This window comes from Bufo bufo, chromosome 3, assembly GCF_905171765.1.
Source record: "Bufo bufo chromosome 3, aBufBuf1.1, whole genome shotgun sequence".
Taxonomy (NCBI): Eukaryota; Metazoa; Chordata; class Amphibia; order Anura; family Bufonidae; genus Bufo; species Bufo bufo.
In genome coordinates, this window is record NC_053391.1 from 193979279 (window position 1) to 193992402 (window position 13124).

Genomic DNA, 13124 nt, shown 5'->3' on the forward strand with positions numbered 1-13124 from the left:
GCCACAGACCTCCTATATATATGAGCTAGGCATCCAGCTCCTCCCAGGGGAAGGAGGAGCCGCAGGGTGGAAGGCTACAAGAAACCCAGAAACCAAGATGGCCGCCAGCACATGTCAAACGAAGGAGAGCAGCAAGCAGGTAAGACCATGACAGTACCTCCCCCTCAAGGGCCCCTCCTCCGCGGAGCACAAAGCGGTTTCTGAGGGAAGCGTGCGTGGAAGGCTCGGAGCAAGGCAGGAGCATGGACATCTGCGGAGGGAACCCAGGAACGCTCCTCTGGACCATAACCACGCCAATGGACCAAAAACTGCAACCGACCGCGGACCAGGCGTGAGTCCAGGATATTGCTCACCTCATATTCCTCACGATTGCCCACTTGGACCGGACGAGGCCGAGGAACCGAGGAAGTGAAACGATTACACACCAGAGGCTTCAACAGGGAGACATGAAACACGTTGGAGATCCGCATGCCAGGAGGAAGCGCAAGGGCATAGGCTACCGGGTTTACCCTGCGAAGCACTCGGAAGGGACCAACAAAGCGAGGCGCCAGCTTGGGAGTGGGCACTCGAAGGTTGAGGTTGCGGGTGGACAACCATACACGGTCTCCGACCTGATAGGAAGGAGCAGGCGCTCGTCTGCGATCAGCCTGGAGTCTCTGGCGCTGCGCAGAGACCTCAAGGGACTTCTGGATCTGTACCCAAGAAGCACGTAGGACGGAAAGGTGATCCTCCACAGCCGGAATATCCTGGGGAGAGAATACCTCCGGTAACACGGCAGGTTGGAACCCATAATTGGCCATGAAGGGAGACGTCCCAGAGGAAGAGTTCACCGCCGTGTTCCTGGCAAACTCAGCCCAAGGCAGGAGGTCAACCCAATTGTCTTGGTGATCGGAGACATAGCAACGAAGGAATTGCTCCAAGGCCTGATTGGATCGTTCTGCGGCCCCATTGGACTGAGGGTGGTAGGCCGAGGAGAAGGAGAGATGAATCCCCAACTGGGAGCAAAAGGCGCGCCAGAACCTGGACACAAACTGACTCCCCCGATCCGACACAATCTCCTTAGGCAAACCGTGCAGACCTCCCTGGCAAAAATCGTGGCCAACTCTTGTGCAGAGGGTAACTTCTTGAGAGGAACACAGTGGCACATTTTGGAAAACCGATCCACAATCATGAGAATGACCGTATGGCCTCGGGATGCAGGGAGGTCCACAATGAAATCCATCCCCAGGTGTGACCATGGGCGCTCCCCGGTGGCTATGGGTTGCAGAAGGCCCAACGGAAGGTGCCGAGGGGACTTACTCTGGGCACAAACGGAGCATGCCGCTACATATGCGGCGATGTCGGAACGTAGGGAAGGCCACCAGAACAGACGTTAAACAGCCCAGGACAGCTGATTCTTTCCAGGATGCCCCGCGGTCTTGGAGTTATGGTAGGTTCGCAACAACCGAGTGCGCAACTCCTCAGGCACAAAACATCTGCCGTTGGGTCTCCCAGAGGGAGCACCAGATTGAGCCGCCAAAATCTGCTCACCCAGGGGAGAGGTCAGGCTGGTGCGAATGGCGGCCAGGATCTGATTCGGAGGTATGACCGAAGTCGGAATCGACTCCTCCCTGGACAGCTCGGAGTACTGCCGTGATAAGGCATCCTCCCTGATGTTCTTGGAACCGGGTAGGTAGGAGACCACGTAATTAAAACGTGACAAGAACAGAGCCCATCTGGCCTGACGTGGTGTCAATCTCTTGGCCTCAGAAAGGTAGGTCAGATTCTTGTGGTCCGTCAGGATGAGAACCGGAACCACCGAACCCTCGAGCAAGTGCCTCCATTCTTTAAGGGCCTGCACGATGGCCAATAACTCCCTGTCACCAATCTGATAGTTGCACTCCGCGGAAGACAGTTTCCGGGAGTAAAACCCACAAGGAAGCAGAGGACCCTCTGGTGTTCTACGCTGAGACAGAAGGGCGCCTACTCCCGTCTCAGACGCGTCCACCTCGAGGACAAAGGGCAACCCAGGGTTGGGATGCGACAGAATCGGAGCCGACACAAAGGCGGACTTTAGGGCCTCAAAAGCTCGGATGGCCTTGAGCGGCCAGACCTGGGAATTACTGCCCTTCCTGGTCAGATCCGTGAGAGGCTTGGCCAGCATGGAAAAGTCCCTGATGAACTTCCGATAATAATTGGCGAAGCCCAAAAAGCGCTGCAGGGAACGAAGACCACTGGGCTGGGGCCACTGTAAGACAGCCGAAACCTTCTCAGGATCCATGGAGAACCCCTCAGCGGAAATGATGTAACCTAAGAAGGTTACCTGGGATCGGTGAAATTCGCATTTCTCAAGCTTACCGAACAGCTTGTTCTCTCGTAACCGTTGCAACACTCGTCTGACATCCAGAATGTGGGCCTCCATGGATTCAGAATATACCAAGATGTCATCCAAATAGACTACCACACACTGCTGCAACAGGTCACGGAAAACATCGTTGATGAATTCCTGAAAGACTGCGGGCGCATTGCACAACCCAAAGGGCATAACCAAGGATTCGTAATGACCGGTCCTGGTGTTAAACGCGGTCTTCCACTCATCGCCCGCCTTGATCCTTACCAGGTTATATGCCGCCCTCAGGTCGAGTTTGGTAAAGACCGTGGCCCCTTTAAGGCGATCGAACAGCTCGGAAATCAAGGGTATCGGGTAAGCGTTCTTGATCGTGATGCGATTGAGACCCCTGTAATCGATGCAAGGCCTCAACTCACCGCCCTTCTTTTTCACAAAGAAAAATCCAGCCCCTGCCGGGGACGAAGATTTGCGAATGTGTCCGCGTGAAAGCGCCTCCCTCACGTACTCCTCCATGGCCTCATTCTCCGCTACCGACAGTGGATAGACTTTGCCACGAGGAGGAACGGCACCAGATTGTAACTCTATGGCACAATCGTATGGGCGGTGCGGAGGTAGGGCAACCGCGCGCACCTTATCGAATACATCCCGGTACTCCTCGTATTCAGGAGGCAACAGAGAGTCCGAGGAAGTACACAGCAACTTGACAGACCCATGGATGCAACTAGCCCCACACTGCGGTGACCACGAGAGGATCTCGACCGATCTCCAATCGAAAGTCGGATTATGGTTCTGGAGCCAGGGGTACCCCAAGACCACCGAGTAGTGTGGAGACGAAATAACCTGGAGGCAGACCGACTCTCTGTGAACGGCACCAATGGCTATCCCCACTGGAAGGGTCTCATGAGTCACGTGTGGCGGCAGAAGGGGTCTGCCGTCTATCGCCTCAAGAGCCAGTGGGGAACCTCGAGCCTGCAGAGGAATGGAATTGGCGGCAGCGAACACACTATCAATGAACAAACCACCAGCACCAGAGTCCACCAACGCCTGGGTCGTCACCGAGCCCCCGACCCAGGAGAGGACAACAGTGATCAGTGGTTTGTCAACACGGGAAACCGGGGACGAGGAGACTCCACCCAAGATCTGCCCCCGACAGGATCTCAGGGTACGAGCGTTTCCCGGACGGTTCGGACATGCCAACCGAAAATGCCCACCGAGACCACAGTACATGCATCGGCCCTCGCGTCTCCGGAGTGCCCTCTCCCCCTCGGACAGGCGAGCAAACCCCAGCTGCATGGGTTCACCCCCAGACAAGTCATCCCCAGGAGGCGTGGGAGGAGAGGGAGGCACGGGTGGGACAGCAAACGTAGGCACCAATCTGTTAGAAGACCTCCGCAGGTTCTCCTTAAAGGAAGGTCTCTCCCTGAGTCTGGTGTCAATCAAAATCAGGAAAGAAATAAGAGACTCGAGCTCAACTGGTAGGTCCTTAGCTGCAACCTCATCCTTCAAGGCATCCGAGAGACCATGAGAGAAAGCAGCGACCAGAGCCTCATTATTCCAGCCCACCTCTGCTGCCAGGGTACGAAACTCAATGGCGTATTCAGCTACGGATCGTGAACCCTGTCTGATGGACATAAGGAGCTTCGCAGCAGAGGCAGCACGAGCCGGCACATCGAATACCTTCCGAAGAGAAGCAACAAAACCGGAAAACTCGGCAACCACCGGATTGTTGTTCTCCCATAAAGGGCTGGCCCAGGCCAAGGCCTTGTCCGAGAGCAGCGAGATCAAGAAGCCCACCTTTGATCTCTCAGTAGGAAAGGCATGTGGCAGCAACTCGAAATAAATGCCCACCTGGTTAAGGAAACCTCGGCACTGAGTTGGCTCTCCCCCAAAGCGCTGTGGAAGAGGGGCAGAACCGGTCATACCCCGAAACACCGCAGGCGCAACAACAGGTGTCGGGGTAGACTCTGGCGCAACAACCGGAGCGGCAGTAGGAGCGAGCCCAGGAGCGACAACCGACCCATCGGCAACGGGAGCGAAATGAGCCGTGCGTTCAAGCAGGGTTTGCAACGCCACAGCGAACCGACCCAACAGGTGATCCTGCTGATCAAGTCTGGCAACCAGCGTGGGTAGCGAGGATGGCCCTGTACCGTCAGAATTCATGGCTTGGTCCTAATGTCACGGAACCATGAACCAGACGTACAACAAGAGATAAGTGAAAATAAGAAGGCTTTATTGAAAATAAAGCTGTAAAGCAAAAGTCCAAACGGATGGTAAAACCGAGCAGAGTCTTTGCGAAGCCAGAGGTCAGGAACCAGAAGGGTAGTCAGACGAAGCCAGGATCAGGAACCAGCAGGGTAGTCAGACGAAGCCAGGATCAGGAACCAGCAGGGTAGTCAGACGAAGCCAGGATCAGGAACCAGCAGGGTAGTCAGACGAAGCCAGGATCAGGAACCAGAAGCAGCAGCAGTCTTAGAAGCATGTGAACACAAGAGGACCAAGCAAGGAACTGAAGCCACAGACCTCCTATATATATGAGCTAGGCATCCAGCTCCTCCCAGGGGAAGGAGGAGCCGCAGGGTGGAAGGCTACAAGAAACCCAGAAACCAAGATGGCCGCCAGCACATGTCAAACGAAGGAGAGCAGCAAGCAGGTAAGACCATGACACCCGGTCTGTGGGTTCCCGTGATAAATAACAAATAGAAGAAGCCGCGGCACTCAGAAGGATAAATTCCAATTTCTTTTATTTCACCTCTTGTGGCAACGTTTCGACCAAACGGTCTTTATCAAGCACAATACAATCATGGTATAGTGAACATATATATACCTCCCCCTGGCCTCACATTGGCCACAATTCAGACATTCCCTTTTAACCCTCTATGTACATTCTGTACCATTTCTAATATACACTACAAAACACAAATCCTCATTAATTCAATTATTCAGGTCTTAGCATATCGTGCCACCATACTGTTCGAGCTCCGCCCGGATCCACATCGCTCAAAATGTACTAGCAAACTGTATATACTATGTATTTCCTCGCCAGGCGTCCCTCAGTTCAAACTGCGCCTGCGCCGGCAGCGTCACTTCCGCCCTTCTGAGTCACTTCCGCCAGTCCCTCTGACATGCGACGGAGCTCCCGATCACATGACTAGAGGTCTACAGTGACGTACTATCATTGCTCACAGGTTGCTATGCTACCGGACGCCAGGTACTAGTTATACATACAACTTCGGGAGAGAATCCTTCTGAGACATAATGCGGGCGATCAGGGGTACACCAGGACTATAATTATACCAGTTATTCTACTATATATGAAACGCTGCAATATGGGAACTACCGATGTCATTCAGGGTCTATTTTCATGTTATATTCTGGGTGAATCACATGGTGCTATTAGATCACTGTCAGGCCTATCCACCATTCAATCTACAGCTGGTATATAGACCATAAGCACAAGGGGAGTCAGCCCCCAGTTCCCATGGCCATCCAGCCCTATAGTCACATACATTCTTACAGAATCAAGGGGATGGAGGACTATAATCCAAAACTTGGATAAGTCATCTCCCTTACCCTATTTAATTTTTTATGGATAGAGTGCCTGTTTCATTAGTCAGCCTAGTCACCATCTCACTCCATTTCCATTCCTATCATCCCTAGAACGACAGCAGCAGATTCCCCGTTCGCAGTCACCAATTATTAAATCCGTTTTTATCCGGTATACATCTGGACAGCACCACACTACCTCCCAAAGGCTCTCCAAATAGGTTTTTCACTCCACTGGTAAGTCTTTTATAGATTTCAGGTACGGTGCTCGCACAGCATGTGCACGGCTGCATCTGAAAATCAAGATAAAAAAATGTAAATGTAAGTAAAAAATGAGGATACATAAAAGTCAATAAATATATTACATATACAAAGGGTATATTACATATACAAAGAGGTCAAATTATACAAAAGGGAACACACATGGCTTTAGGCCAAGCGCGTACATCACACATCCTGACTTAGGGTTCAGAAGAGTGAGCCCACCTTAAATTCCCTATTCAAGCCCTTTGGCTCCATGGTCTCTAATTCATAGATCCATCGTAGCTCTTTCTTTTTTAGTAGCCTCTCCCTATCGCCTCCCCTCCTCAACCTAGGAACACTATCTATTATCCTAAACCTTAGTTGGGAAACATTATGCCTACATTTCCAAAAATGCTCCGGTACCGGCAACTCAACCTCGTCCTCACAGTCCTGATTTTGCTGGCTTTCTTTTTTAGCAAATAGTTTGCGTATTGTGTACCTGTGTTGGTTTATTCTATCTTTACATGGTTGTGTTGTTTCCCCAATGTAAAGAAGGCCACACGGGCACAGCAAACTATAAATAACAAATTCTGTATTACACGTATAGCGCCCTCTGATGTCATATTTTTTCCCCGTTCTCGGGTGGAAGAAGGAGTCGCCCTTGATTAGGCTGCCGCAATTGCAGCAGCCCAAGCAAGGGTAACATCCCCTCTTCCCAACCTCTTTCTTTTTGATTTTTACATCAGTCGTCACCAGGCTGTCTCTAAGGTTTTTTGGTCTCTTATATGACATTAGCGGGGGAGATTGGAATTCTACCACCTTCGGGAAGGACTGTCCCAATATATGCCAATTCTGTCTTATTACATTGGAGATCTTATTACTCATATTTGTGTATGTGGATACAAAAGGGATTCGACTAACTTTTTGCTCCTTGTTTTTCTCTATTGTACCTAATAGCTGTTGTCGATCTTAATTCCTCACTTTTTTAAGATGTCGATCTAAAACCCTCTAATATTTACTGCACATCTGGGATTAGACGTGCATAAATGACTGTCACATTTAGGCCAGAAAAATGGCTTTTTGGTTATTGAGGTGAAAAAACCCTCTAATATACTGCACATCTGGGATTAGATGTGCATAAGTGAGTGTAAAATTTAGGTCAGAAATACATCTTTTTGCTTACTGGGGTGAAAAAACCCTCTAATATATTGCAAAATCTGGGATAAGACGTGCAAAAATGACTGTCACATTTAGACCAGAAATACATCTTTTTGGTTACTGAGTAGAAAAAACCCTCTAAAATAATGCAAAATCTAGGATAAGACGTGAATAAGTGACTGTCACATTTAGGCCAGAAATGCGGCTTTTTGGTTACTGGGGTGAAAAAACCCTAGAATATATACTGCACATCTGGGATTAGACGTGCATAAGTGATTGTTACATTTAGGCCAGAAATACGGCTTTTTGGTTACTGGGGTGAAAAAACCCTCTAATATATACTGCACCTCTGGGATTAGATGTGCATAAGTCACTGTCACATTTAGGCCAGAAATACGGCTTTTTGGCTACTGAGGTGAAAAAACCCTCTAATATATTGCACATCTGGGATTAGACGTGCATAAGTGACTGTCACATTTAGGCCAGAAATACGGCTTTTTGGATACTGGGTATGGATGAGCGAACCCGAACTGTATAGAAAATATACATTTTCGTAAAAGTCCGGGTTCGGGTTCGGTGTTCGGCGCTTTCTTGGTGCTTTTTGAAAGGCTGCAAAGCAGCCAATCAACAAGCGTCATACTACTTGCCCCAAGAGGCCATCACAGCCATGCCTACTATTGGCATGGCTGTGATTGGCCAGTGCATCATGTGACGCAGCCTCTATTTAAGCTGGAGTCACGTAGCGCCGCACGTCACTCTGCTCTGATCAGTGTAGGGATAGGATGCAGCTGCTGCTGTTAGGGCCAGATTAGGCAGGGATTTATTTAATGAAGTGATCGGTATACAGCTGTGTATCATACAACATCTGCTATTCAATTGCTCACTGTTTTAAGGCTGCCCAGAGCGTTTTTCAGTCACATTTTTCTGGGGTGATCGGCGGCCATTTTGTGTCTTGTGGTGCGCCAGCACAAGCTGCCACCAAGTCCATTTTTAACCATCAATAGTGTGTTGTTTTTGTTTTGCTATATCCTACATCAGGGGCTTGGCTGTGCTTGCTATTTTATTGAGGGGTAAAATACAATTGCCAAAAATAGCAGTACCCTAAATCTGGTGTTTCAGCTGTGGCTAGCCAATTGTAATACTGTCTGCTGTCTGCCGAAGCACAGTTTTTGTTCTGGGTTGAAATACAATTCCCAATTTAGCAATTCCCTAAATCAGTGGTTTCTGCTGTATCAGGCCAAGGTTAAATCTATCCATAAAAGGGTATATTAGATTGAAGGTGCGGATAGGGTCATCCTCAATAACTTCACACGCTACCGTGCATTTCCAAGTCTAATTCTGTCCGTAAACGTATACCTGTCATCCAGCACTTAAATAAAAGGCCTACAATTTATATTCAGCTAAATCTGTCGTTACTGCTGTGCCTGTATTAGTGTAATACGGTACTTAAATAGATAGCCAGATAGTGTTAGGTGCCTGTAAAAAAAGGCCTGAATTTGAATTCAATACATTGAGAGTCCGTCTGCTACTGGCCACCGCCATCTGGGACCGAGCACCCCAAAGGCAGCTTCAAGGAGTTCCCTGCGTGGCAGTTCTTCAAACAATGTGCTGACGACAAGACCCGAGTGGTTTGCATGCTGTGCCATCAGAGCCTGAAGCGAGGCATTAACGTTCTGAACCTTAGCACAACCTGCATGACCAGGCACCTGCATGCAAAGCATGAACTGCAGTGGAGTAAACACCTTAAAAACAAGGAACTCACTCAGACTCCCCCTGCTACCTCTTCTGCTGCTGCCGCCGCCTCGGCCTCTTCCTCCGCCTCTGGAGGAACGTTGGCACCTGCCGCCCAGCAAACAGAGGATGTACCACCAACACCACCACCTCCGTCACCAAGCATCTCAACCATGTCACACGGCAGCGTTCAGCTCTCCATCTCACAAACATTTGAGAGAAAGCGTAAATTTCCACCTAGCCACCCTCGATCCCTGGCCCTGAATGCCAGCATTTCTAATCTACTGGCCTATGTCATTCAGGCTGGTGGACACAGACAGCTTCAAACAGCTCATGTCGCTTGCTGTCCCACAGTATGTTGTTCCCAGCCGCCACTACTTCTCCTAGAGAGCCGTACCTTCCCTGCACAACCAAGTATCCGATAAAATCAAGTGTGCACTGCGCAACGCCATCTGTGGCAAGGTCCACCTTACCACAGATACGTGGACCAGTAAGCACGGCCAGGGACGCTATATCTCCCTAACTGCACACTGGGTAAATGTAGTGGTGGCTGGGCCCCAGGCGAAGAGCTGTTTGGCGCACGTCCTTCCGCCGCCAAGGATCACAGGGCAACATTCTTTGCCTCCTGTTGCCTCCTCCTCCTACTCGGCTTCCTCCTCCTCTTCTTCCACCTGCTCATCCAGTCAGCCACACACCTTCACCACCAACTTCAGCACAGCCCGGGGTAAACGTCAGCAGGCCATTCTGAAACTCATATGTTTGGGGGACAGGCCCCACACCACACAGGAGTTGTGGCGGGGTATAGAACAACAGAACGACGAGTGGTTGCTGCCGGTGAGCCTCAAGCCCGGCCTGGTGGTGTGCGATAATGGGCGAAATCTCGTTGCAGCTCTGGGACTAGCCGGTTTGACGCACATCCCTTGCCTGGCGCATGTGCTGAATTTGGTGGTGCAGAAGTTCATTCACAACTACCCTGACATGTCAGAGCTGCTGCATAAAGTGTGGGCAGTCTGTGCGCACTTCCGGCGTTCACATCCTGCCACTGCTTGCCTGTCTGCGCTACAGCGTAACTTCGGCCTTCCCGCTCACTGCCTCATATGCGACGTGCCCACCAGGTGGAACTCCACCTTGCACATGCTGGACAGACTGTACGAGCAGCAGCAGGCCATAGTGTAGTTTCAGCTGCAGCACGCACGGGTCAGTCGCACTGCAAGACAGCACCACTTCACCACCAATGACTGGGCCTCCATGCGAGACCTGTGTGCCCTGTTGCGTTGTTTCGAGTACTCCACCAACATGGCCAGTGGCGATGACGCCGTTATCAGCGTTACAATACCACTTCTATGTCTCCTTGAGAAAACACTTAGGGCAATGATGGAAGAGGAGGTGGCCCAGGAGGAGGAGGAGGAGGAAGAGGGGTCATTTTTAGCACTTTCAGGCCAGTGTCTTCGAAGTGACTCAGAGGGAGGTTTTTTGCAACAGCAGAGGCCAGGTACAAATGTGGCCAGCCAGGGCCCACTACTGGAGGACGAGGAGGACGAGGATGAGAAGGAGGTGGAGGAGGATGAGGATGAAGCATGTTCACAGCGGGGTGGCACCCAACGCAGCTCGGGCCCATCACTGGTGCGTGGCTGGGGGGAAACGCAGGACGATGACGATACGCCTCCCACAGAGGACAGCTTGTCCTTACCTCTGGGCAGCCTGGCACACATGAGCGACTACATGCTGCAGTGCCTGCGCAACGACAGCAGAGTTGCCCACATTTTAACGTGTGCGGACTACTGGGTTGCCACCCTGCTGGATCCCCGGTACAAAGACAATGTGCCCACCTTACTTCCTGCACTGGAGCGTGATAGGAAGATGCGCGAGTACAAGCGCACGTTGGTAGACGCGCTACTGAGAGCATTCCCAAATGTCACAGGGGAACAGGTGGATGCCCAAGGCGAAGGCAGAGGAAGAGCAAGAGGTTGCCAACGCAGCTGTGTCACGGCCAGCTCCTCTGAGGGCAGGGTTAGCATGGCAGAGATGAGGAAAAGTTTTGTCACCACGCCACAGCTAACTGCACCACCACCTGATACGGAACGTGTTAGCAGGAGGCAACATTTCACTAACATGGTGGAACAGTACGTGTGCACACCCCTCCACGTACTGACTGATGGTTCGGCCCCATTCAACTTCTGGGTCTCCAAATTGTCCACGTGGCCAGAGCTAGCCTTTTATGCCTTGGAGGTGCTGGCCTGCCCGGCGGCCAGCGTTTTGTCTGAACGTGTATTCAGCACGGCAGGGGGCGTCATTACAGACAAACGCAGCCGCCTGTCTACAGCCAATGTGGACAAGCTGACGTTCATAAAAATGAACCAAGCATGGATCCCACAGGACCTGTCCATCCCTTGTGCAGATTAGACATTTATAACTACCTCCCCTTAACCATATATTATTGTACTCCAGGGCACTTCCTCATTCAATCCTTTTTTTATTTTCATTTTACCATTATATTGCGGGGCAACCCAAAGTTGAATGAACCTCTCCTCTGTCTGGGTGCCGGGGCCTATAAATATCTGACAGTGGCCTGTTCCAGTGTTGGGTGACATAAAGCATGATTCTCTGCTATGACATGAAGCCTGATTCTCTGCTATGGGACCTCTCTCCTCTGTCTGGGTGCCGGGGCCTAAAAATATCTGACAATGGCCTGGTCCAGTGTTGGATGACATGAATCCTGATTCTCTGCTATGACATGAAGCCTGATTCTCTGCTATGGGACCTCTCTCCTCTGTCTGGGTGCCGGGGGCTAAAAATATCTGACAATGGCCTGTTCCAGTGTTGGGTGACATGAAGTCTGATTCTCTGCTATGACATGAAGCCTGATTCTCTGCTATGGGACCTCTCTCCTCTGTCTGGGTGCCGGGGCCTAAAAATATCTGACAATGGCCTGTTCCAGTGTTGGGTGACGTGAAGCCTGATTCTCTGCTATCACATGAAGCCTGATTCTCTGCTTATGGGACCTCTCTCCTCTGTCTGGGTGCCGGGGCCTAAAAATATCTGACAGTGGCCTGTTCCAGTGGTGGGTGACGTTAAGCCTGATTCTCTGCTATTCCTTGAAGCCTGATTCTCTGCTATGGGACCTTTCTCCTCTGTCTGGGTGCCGGGGCCTAAATATCTGACAATGGCCTCTTCCAGTGGTGGGTGACGTGAAGCCTGATTCTCTGCTATGACATGAAGCTTGATTCTCTGCTATGGGACCTCTCTCCTCTGTCTGGGTGCCGGGGCCTAAATATCTGACAATGGCCTGTTCCAGTGGTGGGTGACGTGAAGCCTGATTCTCTGCTATGACATGAAGCCTGATTCTCTGCTATGACTTGAAGCCTGATTCCCTGCTATGACATGAAGCCTGATTCTCTGCTATGGGACCTCTCTCCTCTGTCTGGGTGCCGGGGCCTAAAAATATCTGACAGTGGCCTGTTCCCGTGGTGGGTGACATGAAGCCTGATTCTCTGCTATGACATGAAGCCTGATTCTCTTCTATGACTTGAAGCCTGATTGTCACGGCTGAGGATGGGGGAAATCCTCAGCCGTGTGGAGCCCGGTGATGTTTCGGCTGCTTGGCCATGAAGACAGGATTAGGGAGCAGGTCACCTCCTAAGGCATCCCTAACCTGACCCTAGCTCCTAGCTGCATGGGCCAACCTTGATGGTAGGAGGGCCCATGCTCCGGAACCTAAAAGTCCCTGCTAGCCCTCAAGATGACCCTCACCTAGGAGCTAAGTAAGACAAGCCCACTCCTCCTAGACACGGAGGAGCAGGAGTCTCAACGGCCAAGCTGCAGGAAAAGGGGAGACATAAACAGCTCTATGGATATGGCAGGTGAACAAGGAGTTCCACCTACCTGCCACAGCCTTGCTGACTGGATCCCTGTGTTAGCAGGGTGCAGATCACAAGCGCATCCCTACACAGGGACCCAGATCCATAGCTGCACAAAATCACATATAAAACATCACACGGACATCACACATAACTGGAAATAACTAAAGCACAATATGGTTATGACATTAAGGTTTATGACCACAGGGGTGGCTCTTACTGGCAGGTAATAAATACATGAGGCTGCTCTCAGCTAAGCATGG